General features: G+C 40.9%; 1 protein-coding gene across 2 annotated transcripts in view; it reads right to left on the reverse strand.

Moving 5' to 3' along the window:
• LOC146708452 (axin-2-like) overlaps positions 1-17,184 on the reverse strand; it is a 92,669-nt gene that overhangs the window by 59,721 nt on the left and 15,764 nt on the right. For both annotated transcript variants that reach the window (XM_085460337.1, XM_085460336.1), the window contains exons 3-4: positions 4,012-4,226; positions 3,783-3,837 (exon numbers count right to left, since the gene is read on the reverse strand). The gene's annotated coding sequence lies outside the window, so the exon portion shown is untranslated. The remainder of the gene's footprint in view (positions 1-3,782; positions 3,838-4,011; positions 4,227-17,184) is intronic.

A 17,184-nucleotide genomic window follows, 5' to 3' on the forward strand; every position in this document is an offset into this window, starting at 1 on the left:
GTTCATAGAAAAACTTAAAATTCGGCCTTTTTTTCTCTTCTTCTTTCTTTCCTCAAATCCCAGCGTGAATGTGTCGGCGAGCTCGTGGTATGCACCAAGATGAAAAGTAGAGGCCATCCCTTTGAAATCCTCCTCAAGTCAAAATTACCATTTCATTTCAACTCCAGCCAGGAAACGGAGAGCGGGGCCACTGCTAACTGCTTTGGGCATATCGTTATTTATTGTGTGTAAACTTTGTAGGAACATTGTTGCCTGGGAAAATGTGTTGTGTGGGTGGTAGAAGTGAGCAGTTGGAGCAACCACAAAGGGAGAGATCAGGCCTATTTTCTCTGTAGGAGGAACACATAAAAGTGAAAATAATGCCCATTATTACAGAAAAACAACATCAGCCTTCTTTGCTCATAATTGTCTAACAGCTGAGAAGTTACCACTGAAGCTAAACAACCAACCAGTTGACCCTATTTAGGTAACTGCATTATAATTTTTCTGCTCTTTTAATTAGTAAGCTCTCTGTGCTAAGTGGGCCATTATCTGAGTTGGAACTAACTGCTTTTTCTATATTAAGTCTGCCATGTTGTTTCATTTAATTAACTTTATTGACCTCTACGCTGCAGGGGTTAACATTTTCTAAGCTATACTGTGAACCTACTCATGTAGCAGTACTTTAAAAAGTCCTTTAAAATGTGTTATTCTTATTGTGAAAAGTGGATTCATAGTTTGCTGTTTTACATATTTGCCTAAAAAGAAAAATATCCCTCATTTAGTCCTGGGAGGAGGTCTAAAAATCCCTCAGGCTTGTGTCAGGAAAGGAATCTGGTGTAAAAATCTGCCAAATCAAACATACAGAGCCCTGCTCTGGTGTGAATAAAGGAGGAGTCAAACGTACTTTCTAGTTTGAGCCAGAAAAGATTACTAAACATGGGATCTTTCCAAAATACTCTGTAACACATTATTTTGACCATATTAGATTTAGTTATTCCTTGGTGTTCGTAACAGTAGCTATATTTCATGTATTTAGGAGACTACATTTGCAGTTTTGATTCAAACTGCAATAATCTTTTTTTCCCCTTTCTTCTGGAGACTATTCTAGCGGATATTGTATGAAAGAGATGACACGCCTTGGATAAGTTGCACCAAATACCAAATTTAGAATCATCAGTTAACCTAACAAGCACGCCTTACTTGTTGGAGACTAAAGGCAGTCGATGGCATCATCAGAGACATAGAGAGCACATACAAACCCCACAGAAAGGCTACAGCTGCTGAGGAGGTTCAAACCAGGAATCTTCTTGTTGTGAGGCAGCCGTGCCAACCTCTATCATGGCTGCCCCAACTGTAGAGAAAGTAAGCCAAATGAAACCACACAAATTCTGAATTTGCCATTATTTCACCTTCCAAATGCAATTTTGTAAAATTTAGATCGTTAGTCTTTGAGTAGTCTCATGGAAAGACACCATGGGTTTTGTTTTTAGACAGTGATCTGGGTCAGTACCTGAGTTTAATAGATTCTGCCTGTGATATGAGGGATGTGGCTCATATCACAGGCAGATTTTTTTTTGTTAATCCAATTTTGGCTGAGTTCATAATATCGTTTAAATAGAAGTGATTATATTTAATACCACTAAAGAATAACAGTGAAAAGGCTGTTCTTGGTGGACAAGGGTTGATTGAGGTTGAGCAACAGTAGAGTAGGTCTATTTAACCAACAGTGCTCTGCCAGCTAGTGACATTGGTAACTTTGCTAAAAGCATACAAATCAAGAGTTGCACACCTACTAAGACAATAAAAGGAAAGCCTATAAGGTCTTATTGAGGTGTTAGCAGTCTAAGTGGCATATCTAGGAACATATCATTAAAGTACAATAGAAATACAGATATGACGACACATAAAGAAAGTGGCTTTAGTGAGGTAGGCTTCTGGTTTGATATCTTGGATGTTTCATTTGAGCTGGTTTCAAGTAAATGGGCCGATCATAGGGATCCACAAACATATAACTAACTTCAATTATTTGTACCATCCTGTTAGTTTTAAAGGCTGGATCATTTAGTCCGAACTGTTCTTGTTTTTGTGACCCACATTCAGCACCATCAGACAGCTGTTTGCATTACAAACCAGGCGAACACTACCTGGCCTGCCTCTAATGGCAAACAGATAAAGTGTGTTATCTAGCTAGTAAACACAGTGAAGCATTTGGAAGCTAAAGATCCAGTGTATTTCTTTTAAACTACTAGGGATTATATATTTTATGAGACAAAACAGAGCTCTGAAGCACGGTAAGAACTAATGCTGACTTTGCTGTTTGCAAATCTCTGTTTACAAATTATTCTGTGTGTTCTTCTCTCTTCAAGAACAAAGGAAAGGTAACACGTTACTGATGATTGAATTCCCATTTTCAGTTAAACAAATGATATAATAACAGATAATATGTCAGTGCTGGATTATCAATTTAATCTGCTGCCCCCAAGTGGCCAAGAATTCAAATAAATAAATTTTTAATCACTGGATCATTTACTACAACTTTTGTAATATGTAATTACTCTTAATTATTCACATCAAACAGAACAGGTAGCACAGAGTGTGGGGGTGAAAGCACATACATACGCACAATAAGTATCAACAAAACAGTCCAGTCATTCTAATTTTTCCAATTCTTCTCTCAAAGTTTAAACACAAACATCCCCAGAACAAAAACACGTGCCCACAAATATTAAGAGGAACATTATTCATGCGATCATCATCATCGTACTGTAAATGTGTTATCATTGTGTTTAATAGAATTAAGACCATAAGGAGAGAGTGTGGACAGAGCCCAGTTGATTCATGACCAGAGGGAGAGGCAGCAGAACTTTGTTGACTGTGTTCTCCTCCAACAAAAGAGTACATCTAATCTTAAACATATGGCTGAAGCCGGGGATCCACAGATGACAGCATGCAGAGTATGGAAAAACACTGCAGTTGTCTTTTTTTCACCCCTATAAATCCATGTCAGCTCTTTTATGTCCTGGATGTTTTCGCTGTTTCAGACACTTGTACATTCCCCAAACCAGTTAAAGTTAAAGATTGCACCATGTAATGTTTACTAAAATCATAAATTCACTCACTTCTGGTCACATAGTTTTCTGTTGAACTTTTCTGCTCTAGAAATTCCAGATAATAGTATTTTACTATTTTAAGTAATGATACACTGAGATATCTAAACAGAAATACACAAGTTAAGTAGGCTAGCTGCTTGATTCCCAAATATAATTAAGGGAAGAACTGGATTGTCGAAACAATATGATGGTCACACACTGTGATCTATCTCAGCATATCGCAACTGGCGCAGATGTAACACAGATATAAATGTGTAATGGATTTTTAATAGTCATGATTCTGCTGGTGAAAGAGATGTGCACAGTGGCACGCGTGACTTGTTGAAATACAGAAAATAAGAATTTGCATGTAAAACACGTGGACTATAGCCCTGCTCTGACTCAGTAACATCATCTTGGCCACTCTCAGACAAGTTCTGCAAACGTGTCAGTTGAAGGAGTTGAAAAGCAAGCTGGGTGTTGCATATATATTTGGACTACAAGGGCTTGTTCATTTGTTTTATCTGTCCCACATTTTGTGTCCTCCACAAGAATTTATTTGTACTGGCTGCGGCTGCATCGGACTTGGCTGCAGGACTTATATATTTAAACAAGGACTGTTGAGAGTAAGGGGAAGTGTTCGACTAAACTCAAGTCGGGTCTTCTTTAACATTTAAACATGTTTCTGTCCACAAGGGCAAAAATGTTTACCTCTGCTGGTTCTGTTCCCGTTGTACAGCCAGACAGTTTCTTTCAGATCCATACTCTGGAACAGCAAAGAAAAACAGAGTCAGAGAAGAAGAGTGCACGATAGGTGAGGAAGGAAACAAAGGCATAGCAGTTGCAGGAAGTAAACAAACTGACAAACTGAAACATGAATATAAGACAAAGACAGATGGGAACAAAATGGAATGAGTTGCACGAGGCTAGATCGTCTTACAGGAAGCGCACGCTCTGATACTTTAGCCGCTGACCTCTCGTATGCAGCAGAGGGGGTGGAGGCGACAAGGGCTCTGCGGGCCCCATCTGCACGGCTTGTCCCTGGCTATGTGGTCATGTGTAGCACCTGGCCCCAAGCCAGCGCCCAACGCCCCTTTGTGGTGGTCAGAATGGCTGGTTGGGGTCTGCCTTTGATCCCGGGCCAACTATTCATCTCTAAAGGAAGAGGAAGAGCAAAAAAAACAGAAGAAAAAGATAAACAGAAAAAGAGGGAGGGGAGTAGAGGGAAAAAAGTCAACCTCTGCTGCCAATTATTGGAAAAACATCAAGGTCTTTTCTGCTTTTCTGTCTGTGTAAAGAGAAAGAAGAGAAAAGAGAGAAGGGGAGGCAAAAGAAGAGATAGCTGTTTGATGGCTTGGCTCAGTGTTAGTTGGAAGATTGTGGCAAGTCAAGGCGAGGCAGAAGCTGACCTGCAGGAGGTGATTAAAGGTGGAGAGAGCTGTTTGTCTGGCTGCTAAGGCTCTCTCTCTCTCATTTTTTGGTGTGTTTTCTTTTTCCGGCATGCCCTTTTTTTTTTTATCTTTGCCTCTTTCACTATCTGGCGCAGACTCCCCTCTTCCCCTTGTTGTTGCCATCCTTATCTGTGCCTTTCTTTCTTTTACCACCACGTGCTGTTAAACCAGTTCATAAGGACAAATAAAGGTCATTTTTCTGTCCTGTTGAGGTGTTTCTGTCTCTGTCTATTTGTCTGTCTGCCTCTTTTTCTTTGGTCTCGAACCTCAACACATATCTATAGTATATTTACAGATATTTACAGTGTGAGGAAAGCAGAAAGCAAGTGTGAATGACAGCCTGTACACTGAAGAAGCATGTCAGACTGCTGATGAGGATGTCACAATAATAAACAGAGGAGAGGATTAAAGTGTTGTCAGTAAGAAACACGCATTTTAAAACCCGCGAAGAACAGAAATAATCACATAAGTGATGCAGTTTACACTTTCACACCAACTCCATCTTAGCCTTTAGGGCTCGGAGCTTATTTTTATTTATTTATCTATTTTTCAGGGAATAATTTGGCTCTACTATACATTTCTGTATAAAACTGCAATACACCTACTGCAAATTCTGACATAGGGTGATATATAGGTACCAATGTCTGACATGAACTAAACTATAACACCAAACATGAGTATCTAATACTGATAATAACACAACTACAGCAGGTACAGCAGGTTAAAGCTGAAATTGAACGCCAAACTAAGAAGTATTTATGACAAATTATTGTTAATTTGTCTTCCAGGCAAATTTCAGCAGCATGGAGGTTGAATTTAAACTAATCAGGAAGTGCTCATATTTCTTTCTTCTTCATCAGCTCATTGTCAGTTATTATTTGGCTCACTTCATGAATATTGGTGTGTGTCTCATACATGACCCTGCCAAAATCAGCTAATTAGTTTTTTGTACTACAACTATGGCAAATTAGACATTATAGAATTGCAATTTTTTTTACCATTATGTTATGATTTTTTTTTACAGATCCTGAAAGTATTTATTTATTATATACCTGTTCTGCTGCCCATTATTGGCTAATCAGCTAATCTTATGGCATTTAGGAATGTAGACATAGTAAAGATCAGTGGCCCCCACCCCCCGGGCCATGGTCCGTGAGTCGCTTGGTACCGGGCTGCCAGAGGTGTGAAATTTATGGTTTTCAGGGTTTTTATCGCTTTTATCGTTATTTTTATCGTTTTTATCATTAACTCTGTTTCCCTGCATCTTTTCCTGTTTGTTATGAATGAATTTATTTATTTTTGGTTTGGTTTGTTTGGTACTGGTACTGGTTTTATTTTGTTGTGTTTATCCGCGACACCTTAAAGCCTGGCCTGAAAATATTGTCGGACATAAACCAGTCCGTGGCGCAAAAAAGGTTGGGGACCACTGGTCAAGATGACCTGCTCAAGTTCAAACTGAGCATCAGATTATGGGAGAAATGTGAATTAAGAAATTTTGGCCTAGTTGAGCTACTGGGATTTTTCCCACATGACTATTTCTAAGGTTTCCCTCTTTTGGAGAATCGTCCCATTAAGCAAAAATATCAAGTGAGCAGCAGTTCTCTGGACACAAGAGCCTTCTCGATGTCAAAGGTTCAAGGAGAATGGCCACACTGCTTTGAGCTGATAGGAAACCAATGGTAACTCAAATAACCACTCTTTACAACCAAGGTAGTAAGAGCATCTCTGAATGCACAACACATAAAACCTTTCAGCTAAGAACATGAGACTGAGGCTACTATCCTCACACGCTCACCAAAATTAGAAAACAGAATATCAAAACTCCTGGTCCACTCTCACGAGTGTATTTAGTGGTGTTGCAATGGCGTCAGGGATATTTTCTTCGCTCATTTTGGGCCCCTTAGTAGCAACTGAGTATTGCTGAAACTCCACAACCTACCTGAATACTGTTGCCGACCATGTCCATCCCTTCACGATCACTGTGTACCCTTCATCTCAAACTGGTTAATTGAACATGACTATGAGTTCATAGTGCTCAAAGGACCTCCCCAGATATTTTGGGATGTTGTGGAGCAGGAGATTCCAAATACAAAAGGGGTTCCAGCCTGGTACTTGCATGGTTTACCTGTGAGTCGCCTGTTAAATCTCCTGTGAGTGTGGTTGTCAATTCAATTAAAAGACCTGAATAGCAGCGACAAAGTCTAGCAACATTTTCATACATACAGTATGAAACATGTCCTGACACAGAGACACACCTAAACACTAGCAGCAGTGCAGTTACTTCTTTTTGTGGTCTGGTCAGGAATTTATTATAAGCCCCTTAAAACCCTGTTCATATGCATCACTTGCCTCCTCTCCTCTGCTTTCGTCCTTGCAGGCAAAGAAACAGAACAGACAATAGCACATGCATTGATCACCAAGGACGTATTTCTATCACTCTCCCTCCCTCGGCCTCTCCCTCGGTCTGTCTCTGTAATTTCTCTTTCATGGCTGTTTTTCCTGCGGTCTCCTTCTTAGTCGACGAGAGAAAACATAAACTGAACATTAAAACGCCCCGCAGCCCTTTAAACACTTGTCATTTGTCCTTTGTACAAATCATGGCGAGAGTTGCTATAGAGACTGCGCTTTTTATCTATCTTGTTGTGTTATTACTAATTCTTTTTTTTTTTATTAACTTTGCTGGTGAGAAAGAGAGAAAGAGGATGAGAAAAACAGACAGTGAGAGAGAAAACCAGTCGAATATGAGTATGGGGGAATGATCAAAAATGAGACGTTTAAAAATCCAGTTTGCCACAGGGTGAAAGATGAGAGATGAGTGAAGGACATGTACTGTGGATCTTTGTGGACAGATTGGCTAATAAAAAGCTTTTTTCCCCGTCAGATGGAAGACGTGATGTTTAGTTCACAGTTTAATGTATGTATTTTTCCGTAATGAGGCTCTGATTCTCACAGTGGTTTTACCATGTGTGTCTGCCTAAACTGCGTGTTTCTCCCATTGTTTTAGCGTACGTAGTGTGTATGACTGCCTGTAAGACTGCGTGTTCATTAGATTCCTGGTACCTGCACCCAGCCATGGGCATTTAATTCAGCGAGCAGGCAGGGGCATTATCACACACTACCATCACTAATCCCCATGGAATGAAACACCGACACTTTGATGTCTGCCAAAGAACACCGCTGTAGTATTTGGAGGCGAGACCCTGCATCACGTACAAACCGCAATTAACAATCTATAGCTGGACTAGAGCCAGGCAGAGTGGTGGAGGTGCAAAGAGGGCGGGAGAGAAGAAAGAAACAGCAGAAAGACACTGATGATAAAGAGCCAGAAGCAGGATGGTAAAGCATAAAAGGATGTATACTATGCATTTGTGTGAATATGTGTGTGTGTGTGTGTGTGTGTGTGTGTGTGTATACTGTCAATGTACATATACGGGGGTTGAAGTTGCTCGCAGACATATCATCAGTCTTTGCCAATGTGGAAGTGCTTCTTCAGTGATCAATGCAGGACACACACTGACACATACACGGCACTGATTGATACACATGCATGCGCTGTAACAACAGTGTTTCTGTCTCAGTAACAACCTGCCTGGAGCTTAAAGAACACAGGACAGTAAAGGAAGTCCTGGACAACAGAAATAAAGGCAAGCGGCTGCTGGGTAGAACACAAAACCCTGGACTTTTTGTACTTGACGAGGACGCCGAATGAAAAATTCAGGCCCTCCAATGCCGACAGGCTCTGAGAAAAGTCCTTCAAACACACACGCACACATGCGTACACAATGTGTGTGGGAATGTATGTGAATGTTTTACTGTTATATCTTATTAGTATTTTAAGTATTCTATCTATTTTATTTATTGAATTTTATTGTTTTATTTATATTTTGATATTGCTAGGGATGATGCAATGATCGGGGACCATTCTTAATTTCGTTGTTCTCATGACAATGACAATAAAGTTTCTGATTCTGATTCTGAAAACACAATTCCTCATGACACCTACACACATTCTGGTGAGAGAATGATATCGGTGCGTGCCAGTGTGAATGCGTGTGTGTTTGCGTGCATGTGTGTGTGTGAATGCGTCACACACTGGAGCACGCAGGCTATAATACATACACCTCATGTAAGAGGATAAAACACCAAAAAAGTGAGAGAGGATGTCAGAGATTTTTTCAAAAGATGAAAGAGAGGGATATTCTCTCATTTCGGCTCATCTCTCCCTCTCTCTCCCTCTCTCTCTCTTTCAAAATCCTTGAAGTATCATCCATGTTTCTATGACGAAGAGAGAGCGAGGAAGAGAGAGAAAGGGGGGTAAAAGTTATTTACGTCCCACGCTGTGTTATGTGGCCTGTCACTTCTCATTTTCTCCCAGGGCTGTCCAACTGGAAGACTTCAGTCAACTCTCTCCAAGCCTGTATTTGCTGAGGTAATTACAAAGTGACAGCTTCAAATCCTCTACCACACACACACACACACACACACACACACCCAAATATGGGTAAATATGGGAATATGGCTCTGTGGCCTCTCAGATTCTGTTGTTATTATTTGACTCACTTGGGTATAACACGAGATGAGCATCTCTTATTTCATTCCTTCAGCAGCTCTTGCATGAGTGACCCTTAAGTATTCCAAACTGCACTCAACACAATCCCTGGCCGATGATTAATATTCCTCAAAGTTTATAATAAATGAAGAAAATTGATGTATGTAGTCAGCAAAATGTAAAGCCTTTCTGTCGACTATCTGCATTCCCCATAAAACACGTGGGCTGCAACACGCACATGCATGAAAACACTTCCACCTCCTGTATCCACTTAGAGGTGATTGTAAGAACATCTTTGATCTTTTTTTTCCCTCCTTTCTTCTTCAAGGAGATGTATTGCCTGTACACATAATCCATGACAGACATAATGTGATTTGGTAGTATCTCTAAATGGCAGGGAAAACCAGCTGACAGAAATTAATAAGTTACTGCGGCTGTAAAGGAATCAGAGTAGGAGGGGTTGGGAGGAGATGGTGGAGGTGGTGGGATAACCTGGCAGCAAAACACACAGATCATCAAATTATCTTTTGAGGCATATTGTCATGGTGAAACTCATACACACACGGAGCTCAACCTGCCCTATCTGCAGCGGCACACAACGCCGGTCTGTCGTCTCCAGTTTGTATCATTACCACAAAACACGACCCTGATAGAAGTCATTGGCTTGATCCTGTGAAGACCTGAAGACCTATGAGGACTTCTGTGTCTTGTTTCTGTCATTACGACCCCAATCTCCAGAAGGAGTCATCAACTTAAGTGCATCATGAGGGCACATGAGTGGACACTAAGCTGCTTACAGGTTCTCGTGAACTGCAGTTTGCATGTATGCATTGCTATTTTCACTCTGGCACTTTTTATTATCTTGTGTAAAATGTAGTTTTTGAGGACATTTCTAATGTTAGATTAGTTTATATGCTCAGTTCTATCACTGAGTAAAGTAAGAGTGTTTGACTTGTTTGACTGTTTTGCAAAGTTACAAAACTCATCACATGTTATACTCACACAAGTTCTCACCCAATCTGGGAATATTTGTTGCTGGACAGGAAGATACCATTCAACAAACACGTTGTTCAAAGCATACTGACTGCCAAAAATTCACAACTTTTAAAACCTAGATTAGTATATAACGCACCTACACATTCTGAGATTTCAGCAATCCAAAATCTGCAAACAAAAGTTGCAAGATGGATCTAATAAACATGTTTGAGACATCAACTTTAATGCGAGCCTGTAAGATGACAACGCTAGACTGCGATGCACCTCAGCAGATACTCCAATATATACTTCATATGACATATGATAACAAGGATGTTTCTCTATAGACTTTCTTCTTTGCTGGAATTGCAGACAATTTTTTGCATGTTTTCCGTCCATCAAGTAATTTTAGTTTTCCTCTTTTTTTTTATCGTCTCATTGTTTCATGCTCTACTTATTGTTGAGTCGAAGATTTAGGTTGGAGGAGTCATGTTATTATTTTTATTATTATCCTAAATTACTGATAGTTTCCCAATCTCTGGTTGCAAGTGGCCAACTTTAAACCTAAGAAGTGGTCTGCTGGATTGGTTAGTGTCGTCTCACAGCCAAAGGTTCTCTTTTTGAACCTCTTAGTTACCGGGGACATTTCTGTGTGCGGTCTGAATGTTCTCCCTGTGCTTTATTAGTGATTTTAATTTGACTGTAGATGTTGAAATAAGAGTAACTGGTTGTCTGTTCCTGTTTGAGACTTTTACATTCCCAAACTTCTCTGATTTGACTCGTGAGGGCTGTGTGATTTGGTTACATGTGATTGATAGTGCTGGCAACATTAGCAAACAGGCCACAACTGTCATCAGATGTTTACTCAAATTTCACTCTGTCCTGACTGATGCACTGAATGATATCACATCATCCTTTGCAAATGAGCTAAGCCAAGTTCAACACGAGAAAAGTCACAAATACAGAAATCACTTAATAACCAAAACTGTTCCAAATTAAGAAGAAGATCAAGAGGTCTCAAGAGAAAAGGGTTTTTCTGGGCCACCAAGGTTCCAGCTTCATCTATTTCATGAGGATGAGTAAATACATTTACTGCTCCATATTTGGTTTGACAGCCCATTAAATCTGGAAGGGCTTCACCTAAAAAAATCCTTACTGAATCTGAATCCAGACCAGAGAAGCACACCTAAACCTACCTGACAGATGGTCTGAGACTGGCTCATCACAAACTGTGCTAGTCACACTGTAAATTATACTCCCACTGAAGAAATCTTATTTCAGAATATGTGTCAAAAACATCTTTAGGGATAAACATAGAATAACTAAAAAGTCTGACTTGATGCAAACTCTAGCTGTGGATTAGACAGAAGATGCTGTTTAAGGCTATTGCAGACTATCTAGATCGTCAAACTCCCATTAGCCATGCCTCTGTGGTCCTACCCATTGTTCCTCTATTCTCTAAATCAACATTGCACCTCGATACGTGTGATGAACAGCTGCACATAGATGAGGAAAGCATTACGTCAGTGCAAGTTTGAACGCAGTGCAGTCTGATCTAAGTGCTGGTGGCGGCAGTTGAACTGTGTAAAGCACGTGTGCACATATTTGCATGCATGCATACTTACATACTTGTACAAGTATATCAGCCAATACGAGTGGTGCACAAAGCCCCCCCGTACAAGTCAGAGCAGCTCGATTACATTCTGATATGTACATTGACGTACAAATAAATACACTATCTTGATTCATCTTGCCATAAGAAATTTAAAAGGCAAAAACAAGAAGAAAACGACGCCGGACCGATGCTGAGAAGTCAATGTGAGCATCGGTGAAGGGAAAGGATTTTCAAGGTGGCTGTGTCGTTTATGTCCAGTGGGGACGGCTAGGACAGATGTGGCTTTATTTACTGCTGTTAGTTTGGATATAAGTGTGCGTGCATGTGTGTGTGTAAAAGAAAGAGGGCATGAAGAAGACAGACAGAAAGAGAGAGTGCGAGGGAGGGAGGTATGTCAAGCTCGCCAAACTACTCAGCAAGACTGATTTATTTGGCAACTGTTGGATGGTGGTCTGACTACAAGAGGCCACCTACTCCAGTGTCTGACCTGTGACCTGCTTCAACTTCTGAAACGAACTCAGCTGTCCTTGCTAAATCTACAGCTGGACAGGAGGGATGAATTCTTGTTGGGGAGAACACACATACATAAATACACCCATAAAACACACACACGCACAAGAGTACGAGCATGTGTCCTACCACCCTTATTCTTCCCTGTATACAAAGAAAAGAGAAAAAAAGTCTTTTAAATCGTTGCAGTTTAGTTGCGCTCATCAGTGCGGACTGATTCAGATTGATTGTAGCGTGTTAACAATCTGTCTGCGTTAACTTTATTAGATAGCAACAATTTGTCGACCTTCTCCAGCCTGTCTGAGAATGACCGCCATCGCTCCGAGTCAGACCACGACGAAGACGGGTCGCCTCCCACTAGGCAAAAAGAGACAGACAGATAGAATATCCATTGTTGCCAGTAAAAGCCACACACAGTAAAAGGCGGGAGTAGTTTGTATCTGAAGAGTAAGGCTTGTGTAAAAGTGCTTTAAGACTTCTGACCTTTGTAAACAATTTCCTGATGCATTTATAGTCTCAGTCACTCATTTTGGTTCATAGTAAATAAATTGTTCAGCCTTTTCAGTGTCAAAAGAAGGATAATGCGCATTGGCTAAAGTCATGGTGGCTATGTACAGATTTTATACTGTGTATGGCAAAATGCAGGTTGGTTACTTTAGAAATCCCTCAATCAGCTAACGTGATCCCTGATGCTACCTCATGTATTAACCCTGTAAAGCCTAAACTATGAAATAACAGTCAGAAAATTCTACTGGAGTGTTTATGAAACTTCTGACAATTAAAAAAAACACAATTTGTTTATCTTAAACACACAAAGACATACAAGAGGGTTAAGATTAATGTTAAGGAAATCCTATTGACAAGTATGACACAGTTGGTGCTACAGGGTCAGTCTGGTCTCACAGTACAGCACAGTGTTGAACAACTGAGACGCCAGACAATACATACAACAGTACAATATAACAAAGCTAGCACTACCTGCAGTTCACTCTGCTGCAGGTACCATTAATAAAGGGTTTTTTTGATGCTATGCAGAAATTCTTTGTTTACTTTTCTTTGTTTGGTAAATTAGATTGTAATTTGCCTGCATTGACATTGTAACGTGTTTACGCACTGCCTGTTATTCACCATCTCTTATTCTCGCCTTTTGCTATACAGATGGTTCTGGGCTGTGACCTTGGACACGCACACACCCTAACACACACTCGTGTATCCATCTGCTTGCACTTAGATTGGCTTAACCCTCATTCTCTCTCTCCCTCGCTCTCTCATTCTCTGTAGTTCTCATCTTTTCCTCCCTTTGTCATCCCTATTGTTGTTTCCATTCCTTTGAAACTTAAAAATATCCCAGCCCGATTGTGTTCTGTACATTGGGTTACCATGGTGATTGCCATGCAGAACAAGCAAAAGGAGTTTGTGTTTGTGTATGCATGTGTTATGTGTGTTCGTGTGCCAGTAGCAGTGCTATCAGCCAAGCACAGAGTCCAAAGCTATTTTCTAAGGAAGCAAAAATAAAAGGAGAAACACCCACCATCTCCTCTCTTTGGTTTTCCTTACCCCCTTTTCCTTCTTCTCATCTCTCTCAGTCTCCATCTTATTTTCTGTCCCTTCTCCCTGCCCTTCATCCTTATCTTTCTCGCCTGGCCCGTTCCCCTTTCTCTTGCCGTTCCATCTTTAACCCCACGTCTCTCTGCACCAGCCTTCAGATGCCCGCCATTGCACTACCGCACCCCATGGCAACAACCAAGAGAGGGAGCGAGGAGGAGAAAGCAGAGACAGATTGACAGGAGACTGCTCAGAAGGTCTTTTGGGAGTTGTACTGTACATGGTGATAGGGACTTAATGGCAAACCTCATCTGGCCGACACATTGCAGCCCTCTGACGACAGCAGCATCACAACATCAAGGTTTCAGCTTACACCCAGCTTACACCCAGCTAAAACCAGCGGCCTGTGAAACCAGCGCACACCACACCATAGTTTGCAACTGACTTTAATGAGGGAACCCACTCTGTGCTCGTCTCTGTCTCCTATTTTACGTTTTCATGGCGTCTCTCCTTGAAATATGAGCATCTAACTGTGACTTTATGCACATGTATATACATACTCGGTGAAGAGTGTGTCATCAAATTCAGTTGATATTATACTGCCATATGACATTCCATCGTGTTTTGTGTACATGTAATCACGCACATATGTTGTTCTCTCTGTGTGTTTGAGTATGTTTAGAGTTCATTCCCACTGATCAAGGGAGCAATAGGTTCCTTTAATCTAAGGGTGGTCCCCATGTGCATTCTCCACCCTGGGTTGATCAAGGGCAGAGCAGAGGGAGGAGCAGCAGAAAGAGCCTGGTGGGTCTGTTCGACTGACTGAGTCAGCGTGTTAAAAAGTGGATTTCAGCAACCTATTACACATAGCCAGGGATTACCAAAACCACAGCATGATATTGATTGATAAATTTCTTCCTAGTTTCAGTCTGTTAGGTGATAATGTACATCCCAAGGGAGTTATCAGATAACAAAGTGCTGAAACAGATTCAAGAAGAGAGGCAAAACAGAAGGCCTGATGCTTCTGCCCTATGGTGAAATAAGTAGAGAGACTTCTGGCTTGCGTATTAACAAATACTTTTAGTTTATTAAAGGCTGTGTTTTTGTCGTTTTAGTGATGTACTGTGTGAATTATAACTACGTGGCAAGAGTGAAAGATTCAACTCAGTTCAATTCAGTTTTATTCGTATAGCTACAAATCACAACAATGTGCTTTATACTGTAAGGTAAAGACCCTGGAGCCAAGACCGAAGCGAAAAAAGCAGCTCATTGATTAGCCACCTGTGGTTGGCTCCATAAGCGAGTCAACCCCCAGAGACTCTCATGTTAAAATGTCTGCCTCACTGGCATGAATACACATATTTACAATCTGACACAAAAGCCAGAAAATGACTATAAGCACGTTTTAGTTTGTATGACCAGTTTCTTCATTTTTATAACTATGCAGAGCTAAGTCTGTCAAGGTTCTCAGTCATCGCAGTCTAAGGAGCTCCACCTTTGACCTTAAAACTGAAGAAGCTTCTCGGATGAAAGGTGAAATGTCTTCAACTTACCGAAGTCCAGCTGCTTTTCTTTCCAAGCTCCTTAGACTATACAGAGCTAAATTTTTACAGGTTTAAATTGTAATAAGATGACTATCTATTTCAATCACAGGGAGGTGTGTGTGTACCTCTTTTTGCCCAGTTCCATGCTAGTGATTGCCAGCAAAATCTTGCCACCTCTTGCCAACTGATTGCGGAATACACATTTCCCCCCAGCGATCAGGATGGTCAACACTGTGAAAAGACGTATGCTGCAATAAACCACAAATATTCTTTAAATCTGACTGACTGGTGTGTCTTGTTGACTGGATACCATTCATCAGGTTCAATTCAATTTAGTTCAATCTTATACCAATAATACAGAGAAAATCCCAACAATCAAACAGTCAGACGACCTCCTAGGACCACCTGGCAACACTGAGAAGGAAAGACTCAGGAAGAAACCTGGCCCCTCCCTGAGCCTGGTTCTGTTATTTAAAACTGCTAAAACTCTACAGCACTGTTAGATGATGTGATGCTAAGATAATTACTAGTATTCAAGAGAAATGAAAAGAACAGAATTACCCCAGCTTCATCTTTCACATTACCCAGTTAATCCAAAATTATTAATCATGGCATAAAAAAAAGCCAGAAAAGAAAAAGAAGGACACTGTGGTTAATATGTAAAAAGAGAGGGATAGTGTAGCTCTGTGTTATCAGTCCTAGCTTGGCAGTCACATTTAAGAAAGTGGATGGTGTCTGGATTCTGATAAGCTTCTTCCAGGAAGTCCCGTGTTTCCTTGCTTAGTAATTACCTCTCATGGAGACTGACCAGGGTGAGAAATAAATCTCATCGTGTGTGGACTGGATAATAGGAGATCTATAGGGATAATGGCTTAGCAGGTGGTAGACACACACACACACACACACACACACACACACACACACACACACACACACACACACACACACACACACACACACACACACAGTTCACACACAGTTCACACACAGACTGAAACTGTTTCTCAGTGAAACTGGTAACAAGCAGAGAAATACAGAGTTGAGACAGGCGCTTACTACTCAGCTCAGTGATGCAGATTCCTGCAGCCAAATAAAGTCTCCACCTTGCATATGTGTACACATGAAATGCATCCTTATTTTCTAAAGCTTGTAGCCCTTTGCAGCCTGATCACTTCTGATAAGGCTGTTCCATATCAACCTCCACCTTCTCAAAGAAACTTGTTTTAATGAAAGTACTTTCCTGAGTTTGGCCGATTTACTGGATTTTCCTTTTGCTCTCATCTCACTCTCTCTCTCTCTTGAGCTGGAGCAGCAGTGGCAGCAGCCCATTTTAAGAAGTGCTGACGCCAGGGCACCCAGCATTTCTGTGTGCATTCAAGGAATGAGGAATGTATCTCCAAACAGCTTAGAGAGAGGCTAGGAAGAGGGGGTAGAAGGAGGGAGAAGGAGAGATAGCTAGAATGAGCAGAAGGAAGGTTAGGACAGAAAATTAAATGGAAAAAAACGGGTGGTGGAGAGAAAGACAATTTTGTAAAGAAAGAAAAAGCACAGAAGTGAGGAAGCCCTGATGCATTGTACGGCACCTTCACTGTGAATGCTCCTCTGCCCTGACAGTAGACTGCTGAATCCCGTTTTTAAATGCTGACATTGAGCTTAATGTTGACAGCGATGTGCATATAAAGTTCAGAATGTTATGCAGAAAGAATTTGCAAACAAGCTGAAATCCATATGTGGCGGGTTATACATACGGTACAAAATATGTCAAATTTATTAGAAAGGGTATAACAAGTGACATATGGTGACAAAATGATGGGGGCCAGATCAACCCACAGACATTCCCAGACCTCGCTAATCCACAGCAGATGATGCCTGACACACACGTGTGCTCCATGAGGACAGTGGCTTTGATGAAAACCACCGCAGC

This window comes from Copadichromis virginalis, linkage group LG6 (assembly GCF_057382275.1).
Source record: "Copadichromis virginalis isolate Kocher_CV1m ecotype Utaka linkage group LG6, C_Virginalis_male_GT1.1, whole genome shotgun sequence".
Taxonomy (NCBI): domain Eukaryota; kingdom Metazoa; phylum Chordata; class Actinopteri; order Cichliformes; family Cichlidae; genus Copadichromis; species Copadichromis virginalis.